This window comes from Halichoerus grypus, chromosome 4 (assembly GCF_964656455.1).
Source record: "Halichoerus grypus chromosome 4, mHalGry1.hap1.1, whole genome shotgun sequence".
Lineage (NCBI taxonomy): Eukaryota > Metazoa > Chordata > Mammalia > Carnivora > Phocidae > Halichoerus > Halichoerus grypus.
The window spans coordinates 116,244,010-116,259,935 of NC_135715.1; positions in this window are offsets into that span (position 1 = coordinate 116,244,010).

Below are 15,926 nucleotides of genomic sequence, written 5' to 3' on the forward strand. Positions count from 1 at the left end.
ATGGAAACTCAAACTGACTATCTGAAGTTAAGGAAATGTTGGAGGTGGACTCTTAACTTGGGCCACCAGTCCAACCTCAGAGACCATACTTCCTCTTCACTTTGTAATCTTGACCATAATTTTTGTACTTCTCTTTAAAATATGGACCATTAGGGCTAGCTTTGAAGAACGCCACAATTTTGGGTCCAGGATATTTTCATATCCTCTTAAGATATTCAAACAACAAAAGCCAAAAGAATTCCTATTTCCTGTTCCTGTTTTCCCCATATCCTAAGCTTCTATTGTTCACAGTGCCAAAGTCTCACCTGCTCATAATACAGGACTAGCATTATCACATTCTCTAGAGTTCAAGACTCCTGCCAATCATTCTCATACCTGCCATTCACTCCTGAGAACACTTTCCTTGATCCCTCATTCCTGGGCTAGACATCTATGCATTTTTGCTACAATTTTCTTGCTACCTTTTTAGTTAAGGATCTCCTCACTTGAATTGCCGCACAGTTAGCAGTCTTGTGGGTCTTTCCCAACAAGTTCAGAAGCAGAATTAGTCCCCTTGGGAGCTGCTTTGAGTAACCATTTTTCTCAATTCCCAAAAGGGGAGTGTATGGCTAATACCACTCTAGGTGCAAGAGAGATGAAATAATTTATTACATTCGATGGATGTCTTTTTTTTTTTTTTTTCCGATGGATGTCTTGGGACATTAGGATCTAATGCCCTCTCAGAACCCTATTGACAAGGCTGGTAGAGTGTCTTCTATTTAGTCTGTGTCCACTCTGCATACTCTCCTAGGATCATAACATTTTCACAAAGGTCAGGAAAATATTTCAAGATACCTCTGGGCTTTGTTTCCTCCTTTTATTCCTGTGTCTTTTTCCTTCACTCAGTTAGGTACCCTGGACGCGTAGCCTTGGCACAGTCTTGTGACAAGATGTAAAAGAGAGGAAATTTATGAGTCCCAGAGCTGGAGAGGATTTTCTGGTAGAGATAACATGTCTTTGCAAAGGGGGTGAGGGATGGGGAGCAGGAACAATAAAGCTTTCCCTACCCTTTCCCCAGAAAAGGAAGTGACTCTGCTGGGTTCTGAGAAGAAGGGAGGTCAGCTTCTGATTCTGAAAGCAGAGGAGTTTCCCAGCCAAAGTTCTAGACCCTGCAACTATGTGTGAGCAAGAACTGAGACAGAAATGGTGGCTTGCAAAGGCAGGGCTACTGGAAGATTTGCAAAATACCTGGCACTCCAAATGTTATCCGGAAGTAGAAGAGAGCCCCTCTGGGCCAGTGGAATGGACATCCCATCGGCTATGGTTGTGGACTCCCAACCAGTGACTGCCTCACCTGTTCCCAGCAAACCCCAAGCCTTAACACCATATAAGATGCTCGAACTAAGTAAAACTTGTGGGGGGGAGCGGGGGGCAAGGATATGAAACTCCAGGAAAAGCCAGGATTAAGTTTCCTATTGATGGAACAGAATGAGGGCTGAAAGTAAAAATTAAAACAAACAAAAGTAATGCCTGAGTTTTACACCAAGGTCATACCCATGCTGGTCTTCAAAGCAATACCAGAGTGTTAAAAGGGCAGATCTATTTGATTTGTTTTCTCACATAAGATTAAATTTCAACTTAGATAAGTTGTTTGCCACAAGACTAAGGAGCAGGACTGGGACCTGAGGCTTCCTAGTTCAATTTATGTCCTACTTACATTTTTTTTTCTTTGTGCCTTTATTATTAGTGATTGCTTGTTTTACTTGATTATTTTTTAAATTCCAGTATAGTTAACATACAGTGTTCTATTAGTTTTAGGTGTACAATGTAGTGATTCAATAATTATATACATTACTCAGTGCTCATCATAAGGGTACTTTTTTTTTTTAATAATGCCCAGTGCTCCATCAATACGTGTCCTCTTTAATACCCATCACCAGGCTAACCCATCCCCCCCCTCCCCTCTAGAACCCTCAGTTTGTTTCTCAGAGTCCATAGTCTCTCATGGTTCGTCTCCCCCTCCGATTTCCACCCCCTTCATTTTTCCCTTCCTACTATCTTCTTTTTTTTTTGTATTTTTTTATTTTATTATGTTAATCACCATACATTGCATCATTAGTTTTTGATGTAGTGTTCCATGATTCATTGTTTGCCTATAACACCCAGTGCTCCATTCAATACATGCCCTCTTTAATACCCACCACCAGGCTAACCCATCCCCCACCGCCCTCCCCTCTAGAACCCTCAGTTTGTTTCTCAGAGTCCACAGTCTCTCATGGTTCGTCTCCCCCTCTGATTTCCCCCCCTTCATTTTTCCCTTCCTACTACCTTCTTCTTTTTTTTTAACATATAATGTATTATTTCTTTCAGAGGTACAGGTCTGTGATTCAAGTCTTACACAATTCACAGTGCTCACCATAGCACATACCCTCCCCCTCCCCAATGTCTATCACCCAGCCATCCCATCCCTCCCACCCCCCACCACTCCAGCAACCCTCAGTTTGTTTCCTGAGATTAAGAATTCCTCATATCAGTGAGGTCATGATACATGTCTTTCTCTGATTGACTTATTTCACTCAGCATAATACCCTCCAGTTCCAACCACGTTGTTGCAAATGGCAAGATTTCATTCCTTTTGATGGCTGCATTATATTCCATTGTATATATACACCACATCTTCTTTATCCATTCATCTGTCGATGGACATCTTGGCTCTTTCCACAGTTTGGCTATTGTGGACATCGCTGCTATAAACATTGGGGTGCACGTACCCCCTTTGGATCCCTACATTTCTATCTTTGGGGTAAATACCCAGTAATGCAATTGCTGGGTCGTATGGTAGCTCTATTTTCAACCTTTTGAGGAACCTCCATACTGTTTTCCAGAGTAGCTGCACCAGATTGCATTCCCACCAACAGTGTAGGAGGGTTCCCCTTTCTCCGCATCCTCACCAACATCTGTCATTTCCTGACTTGTTAATTTTAGCCATTCTGACAGGTGTGAGGTGGTATCTCATTGAGGTTTTGATTTGGATTTCCCTGATGCCGAGCGATGTTGAGCACTTTTTCATGTGTCTGTTGGCCATTTGGATGTCTTCTATGGAAAAATGTCTGTTCATGTCTTCTGCCCATTTCTTGATTGGATTATTTGTTCTTTGGGTGCTGAGTTTGATAAATTCTTTATAGATTTTGGATACCAGCCCTTTATCTGATATGTCATTTGCAAATATCTTCTCCCATTCTGTCAGTTGTCTTTTGGTTTTCTTGATTGTTTCTTTTGCTGTGCAAAAGCTTTTTATCTTTTTTTTTAATTTTTTAATTGTTATGTTAATCACCATACATTACATCATTAGTTTTTGATGTAGTGTTCCATGATTCATTGTTTGTGTATAACACCCAGTGCTCCGGGCAGAACGTGCCCTCTTTAATACGCATCACCAGGCTAACCCATCCTCCCACCCCCCCTCCCCTCTAGAACCCTCAGTTTGTTTTTCAGAAAAGCTTTTTATCTTGATGAAGTCTGAATAGTTCATTTTTGCCCTTGCTTCCCTTGTCTTTGGCGATGTTTCTAGGAAGAAGTTGCTGCGGCTGAGGTCAAAGAGGTTGCTGCCTGTGTTCTCCTTTAGGATTTGATGGATTCCTGTCTCACATTTAGGTCTTTCAACCATTTTGAGTCTATTTTTGTGTGTGGTGTAAGGAAATGGTCGGTTCATTCTTCTGCATGAGACTGTCCAATTTTCCCAACACCATTTATTGAATAGACTGTCTTTTTTCCATTGGACATTCTTTCTTGCTTTGTCAAAGATTAGTTGACCATAGAGTTGAGGTCCTACTTACATTTTGAAAACAGTTTCACTGTTATAAAGTTAACCTGAGCTCACCATGAAAAGATTCAGACAATGTGAAAAAATATGGAGATCTCATGAAAATCATCTAAAAATCTCATCTTACTGAATATCCTTGAAGACCTATCTATGTAATCAGAACAGTGCAACCCCTGAATATAATAGGTGTACAAAATATGGCCTGCTGGATAATCTGCACCTTTATTTGTATACATGAATTGATGTTTCTTTCTACTTCTCTAGTTCCCATTACTACAATTTCTATGCAGATTTTGCATACTGAGAGTCCTGTGTCCTCCTTGAGTGCTTCTGACTTAGCTTTTAATTTGTAATAATTCTCAATCAAATAATTCACTTGTTAGATGTTTATAAAAATATGAATAAGTGGGCACCAAATGTGTAAAATTCAATTATCATAATGAAGAAACAATACCTTTCATAACTAAATGACTAGAACACTTCCGTTAGCCACTTCACTTTTGCCACAACAGACAAAATTAGAATGGTAACAACGTATTGCTTGATGCATTATCTTTGGAGTGTTATTTCGACATTTCTAAGGTCACTAATTCATGAAATTCTGTTTTATGTAACCCAGAACAGTGACATTGATGAAAATTTCTGTCTATCAGATCACAGAGGTAGCAGATCTATGATATTAATTTATGATATTTGCATATTCAGATGTATTTTATAGTTTATCTATGCCTGTTAACATTTGCTCAGCATGTACAATGTCTCCTTATATTTGAGGATAGAAAACTTACGTACATATTGTGACCTAGGAATACTTACAGAAGAGAATTTATTAAGTAAAGTTTAAATTCATACAAATTGAATACATAATTGATGCACTTAGAATATGCAAAATAACTGTTTAGTTTAGACTAGATTAATTGGAAAAAGATTTCTGGAGGAAATGAATTGCCAGTTGCATTTTGAAGTAATTAATAGATATAAGCAAAGAGGAAAATACACATACAGAGGAATGGAATTCAAGACATGCAATTTATGGCATATTGGATAGGTAAACTACTCTTCTGAGAAGTATCCATCCATTCTTTTATTCAATGGACATGCAATGAGCACAGTTTATACCAGAAACAGTGTTAATCATGTAATACAGCATTCCTGTCTTCAAGCTTACGGTTTTATGGAGGAAAAAGACAAGTACAAATATACTAGGACACAGTAGGGTAAAAAAAAAATTCATTTCCCAAAACTGTAGGATACTGGTAGGAAACAGAGAAATGAAGTTACAAAAATCAGCTTTGGAGTGCCTACTAAGCATCAGCTAATAATAACAGACCCCATCCCTCTCCTTCCTTCTACATCAAGCTTCTCTAAAAAGAGGTCCACATTTGTTGCTCCAAGACCACTCATGCTGTAACTCCTTGCAATCAGGCTTTTGGGCCTGTAGCTCTATTATTCTATATAATCAGAAGTCCTCAAGGACTCCTTGGTTGCCCAGCGCCTAGGTCTTTGCTCACTCCCTGGAGTGACCCCTTCTTTAACCTCTACCTCCCTTCCAGAACACTTTCTCTGCATGCTTCCCTGTCACTGCAGAGACCTCTGGGGTCTCTTTTCACTCCACTTCCTTTTTCCACCTCCTCAGTGCAGGCATTCCTTGAGATCTGTATTTGGTCATCCTCCTTTCTCTTTTACATGTTCTCTCTCTCCTGACAGTGTCATCCACTTGTATGAGCCCCATTCTATATAGGTGATTGCAAAATTCTGTTTTTAGAATCCTAACTTTTCTTCAGATCCTCCAGTATCCAGCTTTTGAGGAGTAAGTTCTACCTTGACCTATTACCTAGGCAACTTCTATTAATCATGTTTTTTGTTTTCTGTATTTTATGATGCTCTGACACCTGGGGTCTTGCTGACTGGGAGAGACTGCCCCTCCCAGGGCTACTAGCTAATTCCTAGAGATAGCAAATAACTTGCCTTCCAGCACACCTTTGATAGACAAAACAACCAATTCTAAGTTTCTACTCCAACCTGCCTCATATCAGGCTCCTGAAGCCTGGGACACTATTCCCTTGCCCTAATCATCCCAGGGCCAGGTACTAGAAACCTAGAAACCACTACTATATTCAAACTGTCCAATCCTAAGCCAACTTAGCTGCCTACCCTGCCTTGCCCATTCCTTCCCTTGAAAATAATAATAAAGGCTTTTGCCCGTGCTTTTCCCTTGTTCCTTCTGCCTCCTGACCAGTCCTGGTGCTTTCCCATATAGTTCTGTATGGCATGCCATGCTTTCTATTGCTAGAGATCTATGAATATAAAAAATTCTTCTTCTGTGATACTCATTCTCATGTCTATGTGTATTAACACACCTGATTAAAACAAACCCAAGGTACATTTTAAAACACAACTGAACCTATACCATTGAAAATAAACTTTTCCTCCTCCTATATTCCCCATGTTTGTATTAGTAGCATGATTCTTGAAATCAACAAGACCCAAACCTTCAGAGTCACTTTTGGTATCTCCTTCTATCTTGCCGCATACATGTTATTGCTTACACAACATCAACTGTTATCTCTACACAATTACATCTTCCTCTTTCCATTGACATGGCCCTGAGGTGATCTTCCTGAGATTATGACAGTCTCCCAATCCAGCTTCCTATTTCCCACTTCTCCCAGGTCCAATCCATTCTACAAAATGGGACCAGATTAATTTTCCATAAACCATCCCCAGTCATACAGCCTGCCTGTTCAAAAACCTTCAGTGCCCCCTCATTCATCATCTACTGAATAAAAATCATATTCTTAGGCCAACTCAAAAGATAAAGTATAGTCCAAGACATAAAATAAGAGTCAAGAGGAGCCAATGTCTTAAAAGCTAAAAGGAAAACAAATTAACTGGATGATTATTATAAGCATCCATTTCCATGTTCCATTTAGTTAAAATATTGCATTAAAATGAAACACAAATAATCATATATACCAGTAATCATATATTTGCAATCACATTGGAGACAGAGGTAGAGACATTGCAGGATTAGATAGTGGTTTGTTAAGGAAAATCCAAAGGTGAAGCACATTAGGGGTAGAAGGTCAAAGCCCCTCCTGCCTTTACTGATGCTGAAGCCCTCAGGGTGATTTGCAGGCTTTGCCTGTGTTCACTGATTCCATGTTTATGGGAACATTATCACTCTTCTCCAGGACAGACCTCTTTATCCCAAAAGTCTAGAAATAATTTTGTGTTCAAACTGGAATACTATATACCTAGTCCAAAATTTTTAGTGTAATCTCAAAACAGAGGAGCGTCTGTTCACATGCAGAATAAATAATGGTCCATGATATGGTTTTCCACAGGAGCGTAGCTTGACAACAGATTGTGGTCTAACAATTTGTATGTGTTGTCACAACAATAAAACTATATTGAGTAATACAGGAATGCTTAAGTTCATTAAAGCAGGAAACATGCATACCATTATATAGTATATGCTAGAAGAAAAAAAAGTCCCTAGAACCAAGCATTTGTTTTCCTTCCTTCGTTGATATTCACTTTTTTCCCCTTAGCCAGACATAGGATATTACTGGTTATAAATAATTTGTGGTCAAGTTTTGGCTTTTATAACAGAATGAGAAATACGTGGATGCTGAGATAAACACTGAGCACATCCTGGGCTGAAAACAAAACAAAACAAAACATGTCCCACCCCCTGTCCCATCTCAAACTCAAAGACTTGTGCTTTGCTGTGGCAAACCACTGTTGCACGGCATCGTGGCATTATATGACGGGGCAAGAGAGAGCCACACGGAGAGGTGACAAGGTAGAAATCTGTGATGTGTGACTGTCCTGAAGGCTAGTGATGCCTGCAGTCTGTCCTGAGCAATCTGATACTCCCCGTATTTTCACAGGAGCCCACAGCGTCAGTACCGGTTCCTGCCTGCCATTTCAGGATTCAGGGATCACTTCCCGGAGTGTGCTAAGGAATTTCATAGTCAAAACAATTGTTTGAACATATGGCTACCCCCTCCGAAAATGCAGCCTAAAAATTCAGGATGAACTTAAGTGGGAAGATTTAAAGCAGCAGGCAAAGTGTAGGGTTTTTTTAAATGTAGTTTTACAATGATCTCATAGTATCAGAGCAGACCTCATTCGAGTAAAGAAAAAAAAGAGACTTTTCTCACGATTATTGGATGTACTATTGCTGATTTTATTTAACATAGGGATTTCTCTGATCCCAGGAAGCTGTCTTACCATATTTACAAAGCCAGATGTATGTTGATTCATGTTTTTAAAAAGAAAGGAGAGAGAATACTATGCCAAAGGGATAAAATCAAGTTTTTCTCTTTGTAGATTTTAATTAACATCAATCCATTTAATTTCATTGAGCACCTAGTGTTGTGAAAATTACATTCAATAAGGGTAAACAAAGCAAAAAGTAAAATCATCACCCCCGCCTTTAGAGTTTAGCAACTCAATAGGAGAGACCTGTAGAAAAGTGGAAAGAAACTCTACCAAAAGGGGTAATCAGCACTACAATAAAGGACAACAGAGGGTCCCCTAGAGCACAGAAGAGGAGCATCTAAGGATTTCTGGGGGAGGAGCTCCCTGAGCTTAATGTCTAAGGATATAAAAGAGTTAAGCTAGTGAGCAGAGGAGAAGATGAGCTTTCCAGACAGGGGAGGAGCAAGTGCAAAGCCTGAAACTGTACATGAGAGAGCTTGCACTTGGAGGCAAAGGGGGTAGGTGGTAAGTGTTTGAGCAAGGTTCAGGTGTCATCCCCAAAGCACCCTCAAAGTGCATGAAACTTGCCTGGGACATGTTTCTCAATGCCTACCCCATGGCCACAAACACTTTTAAAATCAGATGTGCAGGGGATATGAGCCTTCCATAGTATTAAGATCATTGGAGGAGCTTTTTAAAAACTGTTTCCTCAGTCCCAGCCTCAAGATTTTGTCTCAATAGGTCTGAGGTAGGATCCGGGCACAGTATCTCCCCAAGTGATTCTAATGTTCAACTAGGGTCAAGAATCAACAGTGGGGCCGCTGAATTTTAACAAGCTCCCAGGTGATTATGCTGTTCATTACCTTTCTAGAATTGCTGCCCTGAGGCTTGTTGAGCACAAGTTCAACACCTGTCTTCACCAAAGCAATTGTCTTCCAAGTGTGGTCCCTGGACTAGCAGTATCAGCATGACCTGGGTACTTAAAAATGCCAATTCCTGGGCCCCACCTAGACTTACTGAATCAGAAACTCCCCAGGTGAGCATGGGTTGTGCTCTAACAACCCGCCAGGTGATTCTGATATATTTAAGTTTGAGAACCACTCAGTAAAGAGAAATTGGTGTATTGGGTGTGTGTGCTGGGTGGCAGGGGGAAAGAAGGAAAGGTGATATAACACACACTTCTCTCCCTACGTTGCTACTCAAGGTAGAACTTTTTTTTTTAAGATTTTATTTATTTATTTGACAGAGAGATTGAGAGTACATATAAGCAGAGCGGCAGGCAGAGGGAGAGGGAGAAGCAGGCTTCCCGCCAAGCAGGGAGCTCAATGCGGGGCTCAATCCGAGGACCCTGGGATCATGACCTAAGCCAAAGGCAGACACTTAACCGACTGAGCCACCCAGGCGCCCCAAGGTAGAACATTTTTATAATTTTTTTTCTTGGAATGAGGCACATTTCTCCATGAATTGCAAAACAATAAAAATAAAACATAACAAATGATGCTTTTAACTTGCCTTTTGCTGGCATTTGACTCTCCACTGGTCATCCCATCTTCTTAAGGCACCTATAGCTTGATTATTATTTAACAAGGGCCAGGAAATGGTTAGAGTTTAAAATGCAAACTCTTAATGAAACCGTAGGCATGTGTTTTCCACATTCTTACTTTTTCAAAATGCATTTGACTTGGCACATCACATTTTGCCTCCCCAGGATTTCAGTTTAAAGGCAGGGAAGGAGTGTCTGATATTCTTGAGATAGAGGTATGGAGGTTCACTGTAGCCACAGGTTTGGTCAATGCTTTAGGTATTCTCAAATGTCTGCATTTTTTGGCCAGTTTTTAGAAACTTACATTATTGGCAAAGCAAGAAATAGCAATTAAGTTTTAGGGAAAAGCACTTTGAATTTTGATGTCATCTATTATTTCTGGCTTTAGGTTCTCCTTTTTCCCTAGGGAGGCTGCATGCACTTTGGCATTGTAGAGACATGGTTTCAAGTAAGGGCACTGTAGCTTCTGGCGCCAGACCTCCGTCAAGGTATTTAATATTCCTGCACCTCCATTTCCTTTAGATGTAAAATAGGGATAATAATTCCCCCCTTTTTTAACATGATTACTGTTAGGAGTAGATAAAATGAAGCATAAGTCACAGTGGAGATGTTCAGTTATGTTCTCTTATTAGCCACCCTTTAGCTGAACTGTCGTAGAAGTTCTAGGTTGGTCCGGAATATTCTGAATTTTTTTCTTCTCTTCCCAGTGATAAGCTTGGCATAAGAAAAAGCACTGCAGTGGATGGGTTATCTCATGGGGGCAGCAAACTCTATTCACAATTGAGGCAGAGTTACTCGAGTTAATTATAAACATTAATTCAGTTAATTCAGTTCAGAAGCCAGTGAACTTTAGACATGGCTTTGATTCCATCCTTTATCTTCTTGTTTGGACAGCTTCAAAAATATTTATGGAACAGATTTCATGGCTCAGCCATGGATGCACCATTCCCTCAGTACACAGAAAACTGCAAGAAAATGATGTAGAATGGGGCAGTCAGCTCTGGCCTGAGTGCATATTCAGACTCAGCCCATGTCATATACATTTGGAAACTGCAGTGCATAATTCTTTATCTGATAAGACATCTTAAAATAAAACTAATGGTCATACAGGGCAACAATCTGACAACTTGTGCATGGAAACCGATGTGTTTTAAAATGCATTTTTTTTCTAATTTTATAAAGGTGATGTTGCTCATTTACCTTATGTTAAGTAACCTCTTGCAGGTCTGGGACAACACGTGTAATCAAACCTAATGCTATTTCTGCAACATAATATGTAAGTATTCACATTAGTAAAATAAATAATGACCAAAAGAACCTCACATTCAGTTCATGTTTTGCCACAAAATCAGTTCAGATCAAGTCAAGATTCACAACCAAATAAGAAGGAAAAATTTTATAGTTTTCAGAACTTTCTGACTTTCAGAATTACGGATAAATTACTGAGGACCTGTACTATATCTTCCTTTGGGGAGTTTTCAATCCTATTAGTTTGCTATATTCAAAAATCTACACGTCTCATGGGCAAGATCCAAAATAGCATTTAAAACCACTTGCTCAAATCATAAAAGGGCATAAGTTATTTCAAATTCAGCTACCATCCTTAAACTTGTGTTGATAATACAAGAAATGTGCACAAGTTATGGCTTCTAGTTTAACTGTGATGGTTTTAAGTTATTGGTGGGAAAAGATAATTATCAAGTTAGAATAAAATGTAGTCTGCCAACTTATTTAATAAATGTTTTCCAGGGTTGATAGAAAGGAAATTTAAGGGAAATTATTTGTCAATTAAAGAAAAGAAGACTTCAAAACAATCACTGACATTTTAGCTCCTAAAAACTGTTGAGCAAGTGATCATTGAGCCTGATTCTTCTAGCGCATTCACTCCTCTATTTTAGATGGTTTGCCAAGTCCTAGAGGACTGTAATAGCTTGCTGAGCAGTAGAGCAGTCAAATGGATAGATGCAAAGGTTCCGTGTGACCAAAATGAAAAAGAAACCCTGTGCTAGGATTTCCTGGGCATTATTATGAAAAACACTTCTGGCTGGGTCTATTTTGGATTTTCCCAGCTATAGCTATGCTCAGAATATCTTTGCATGTGATATTGTATAGTGATCTTGGAGGCATTTATTTACTCAGTCTGTCTCCCAATGAAGGGTAACGGAATATGCTACCCAAAATACGCCACTTTGGCATAAGATCTGTCTTGAGATGAAGCTGACAAAAAAAAACATCTTCCCTGCCCAACTCCTATTTGTATAAAAGCAGGACACAAATTTTCAAAGGTGTCCCTCCCTACCTCTCTACCAAGAAGGACAAATGTTAATCACCTGAAGACAACTTAAGACCCTATCAGCCTGGAAACAGTACCAGAGGAAGCTACATGACAAACTTTTCTAACTAGCCTTTATCTTTGCCCTTGGAAACCTAAAACTGCTGTCTTTGTCCTGCTAGTTTTTTTCCAGAAATGTATTTTTCTTTGTTGATGATGCCATATAAGTCAAAGTTCGAAGCCACCTCAAGTGACTCATTTTTCCCTGGGTAACTCCCATGTGTATATAAGGTAAACATGTTAATAAACTTCTGCTTGCTTTTCTCTTATTCATCTTCTATTATAGGGTCTTAGCCAAGAACTCAGAAGGACAAGGAGAAATTATTTTTTCTCCCCTACACAGAAAAAGAAGGTAACTTTTGTTGACCTTAGTAAGTCATCTCCCAGCTTATATGATGTACAAATGGATGCTCAGTTAATACTACTTTATTATACTAGTTGGAGGAAATAAGACCATATTTAAATTAAAAATGACATCAAAACTACTAATCCCAAAAAATTAGTAAATTACTTATTAGTACATCATTTTGTATTATTCCACTACAAGAATATAGTAATACTTAAATGTTCTAGTCAGCTTTACTGAATATACTAGATCTGCATAATCTGTGATAATTGTCTGATCAACATCATGTAAGTAATGTATTTTGAAGAGAGCTTCTTAGCCTCACCTGCCCTTATATGAAGATATGCAGCTGTTAATAAAAGGAAAATGAAGAAGCATTCCAGTCTACAAAAGACTTACTTGCTTCATTGCCCTACCCTTCTTTGAATAATTCTGCTCTATCAAATGCTTAGTCTTTCATTTTAATGAATGTGATCTATTTATTTTTGGTAATAGCATCTCAGGAGCACTTAACCATGCTTGAGCTTGACAGTCTAGGAAGACATTTGACTATTTAGAAGGAGTGTATATGTGTCTCTAAAAAAGCCAAAGTATACAGAGAAAACCAATAAAGGAACTGATTAAAAGAAACACACATCAATCCTTTGGGCAAATGGGAGCATGGAGTGAAAACGATGTTTTATCTACACATCTGGTTTGCTAATATATGCGAGTAAGGATTGTCTGAAACATCTTCTCTGTAATTATTCCACTTTAGGTAAAGAATGTCCTCAGTTCATCCAATGTTGGATGGGGGGGAGGGGTGTTGTGGGGGAATGGAAGCAAATGTTTATTGAGTGCCTATTATAGACCAGGCACTGGGTAAGAAAGGCCCCCACATAAAACATGTGAATAAATTCCCCACCCACAATGTTCTTAGTGTATGATTGATTGTATATTCCTTTCATAAATGTCATGAACTTCTAGAAATAAGGGGAAGTGATTTTGAGTGTGTTAAGTTCCAGCTCTTTAAAGCTATTAATATATGTTCGTGTTTTAACATGTTTTTCCTATAAGTTCATCTTGCTTCCAATTTTAGCAATATCCACAACAACATGTTGACTTCAGGACACATGGCTTTAAATCATGACTATACAACAGGATTTGGCGCTACCCCAAAGGACCAGGATATTTGGTGCCGAAGCCTTTTTTTTAAGCACTTCTTTATGAAGAGAAAGGAGGGGGCCAGTTCTTTGATGGACTCATTCTTTCCCACAAACCCTAGCCGCATGTTTATACAGAGAACATAATGGAACACCTCCATCGTGAAGCTCTACCATCACCAAAAACAAAAATTCCTACCTCTTGAGTTCCTATCACTTGACAAAATTGAAACAAATCTAAGGGGTGAACACATTGGATCAACCATTATTCAGCAGGCACATGTCTTGCAAGGAAAGAGTCACAGTTAACTATCCAAATACTTGGGACCCAGAATGTTTAGAGATTAGCTAAGTGATGACAGAACATAGCCATCAGTGTTCACATTTAATATTTAAAAGCTGTTAATCAGAGACTTCAGGGCCCTTGAGATAAATATCTTTTTTGAACATGTTTATAGTGTTCATATTCAGTGTAATTTTTAGACCTATGAACAGAAAAAAATTTTCCTCCTATGTTTCTCAAAAGAAGCTTTAAGAAATTGACCAAACTTTAAGCAAACCACGAAACTTCTATAAATCTGTTTCCTGCCCCTGCTGGATATATAGAATAATATTCCCATGCAGGGAAAGAACTGTTGGTATACTTGAGATTCATCCACAGTGCAGGGCAGGTTATTTACGGCAAAACAAGTCAGCCATTAGTCCTGCCCATTAACAAGTTCTGGTCACTGGCCAGGCAAAGAGATATGTATATAACTGGGGCCTGGACCAAAATGTAAGTCCAGTTCTCAGACCCAGGAGCCCCATTAAAAAACTAGCAGCTGTAGAGGTGCCTGGGTGGTGTAGTCAGTTGGGTCGACAACTCTTGATTTCAGCTCAGGTTGTGATCTCGGGTTGTGGAATCGAGCCCCACATTGGGCCCAGTACTTGGCATGGAGTCTCCTTGAGACTCTCTCTCCCTCTGCCCCTCCTCCACAGAATAAGTGGATAGATATTTAAAAAAAAAAAAAAAAACTAGCAGTTGTGTTACAAGGAGAGTTATGATGTGCAGAACAAAAGGGTAACTGCATTTCAGCACTAAGTGTTTGCTTCCTAGTCAAATAAATTAGGAGAAAATGATAGATAAGAGTCAATAAAGTTATCCAGCTTACCTTGGGTAAGTCACTTAACTCTCAGTGTTATTGCATCATCTATAAAATTGGGACATCAGTAGCACCTATCTCATAGTGTTCATGGTAGACAGTAATCATTATCTAAGAGAGAGCTTATTATTAGGAAGTCACACCACAAAAGTAGCCTACATTCAAGTATATAGCATCTGGAACATTCACATTACTTCTATCAGTAAGGCCTTGTCCCCTAGGATAAAAATGCAAATGTGAAACTTTGAAAAGAAACTTACTTCAGGTACTAGTACCGATCTTCAAGTTGGTGAAGTCTTCCATCAAAATGAAGGCCAGAGAGTTAAAAGAAAATGTATGTGGGTCGGGGGGTGTAAGAAGTTCAGAATGAGAGTGGAACAAGGGAAAGTTAGTCTGATCAGTGAGTTCTGCCTAAATCTTGGAAAGAGTAAATAGGCCCTCATTTGCAGGAAAGAACACGCCCCCTGAAGAGGGGAAAAATTATGATCACAGCCTCACTGAGTATCCCAAGTTTGCACATCACCAGTCTTGAGCCCAGAATCCTAGATTTATGCAGACAGACTTAATGAAAATAAGTCAGTAGGTCTAATTAGAAATATGTCATTTTCTTCCCCCACTCTTTCTCTTCCATCCTTTCCTTCCTCCCTCCCTCCCTCCCTCTTTTCCTTCCTTCCATCCCTCCCTCGCTCCCTATATATTCATTGGAGTTCAGAGGATGCATATATTTGCTTCAGGCAACTGTCTGAGTCCTATCAGTTTTCCAACAGAAAATGTTTTGAAGGCTGGTTTAGAGGTGTGCCTAACAGCATGTTGGTGAATATCTAAAATTTTATAAACTAAAATGAAATGAAAGACTGTGTGAAGCCATCCACCTAAATATTGAAAATGAGCCTTAAACGCCTCAATGCAGGTAAAGGGAAGTGACATGCATTTAAAGCAGTTCAAGAGATGATATGGGCAGAAACAGCACACAGAAATGAATTTAGAGCTCATTTCAAAAATTGGGGAGACTTTACTGCATCAATGCTTGTAGTGAGCTTATCTCCTTTTTGCAGATGTGGAACATAAAAGAATTTGATAAATTTTCTTTCTGAGGTCTATATTAAGAAGGGATATTTCTTTCACTATAGGTGAAGCATGAAAAAATATTTAAAGGTTATATGCATAAATATGGATATGTGTGTGTGTGTGTTGTGAATACATCCATATCCCTGTTCTGAGTTGATCTTAGGAGAGATAGCTGCCCAATAGCCTTAGCTATGCCTAACAAACTTGGTTATATCATCATTGTCTTCATAAATATTCACCTCTACTTAAAGAAGTGAATATTCATATGTATATACTACAGACAAGAGGGAGCCAATGGGTGAGTGTCAGTGTCCAAATGAGTCTCACCAGCACTGCAGAAAG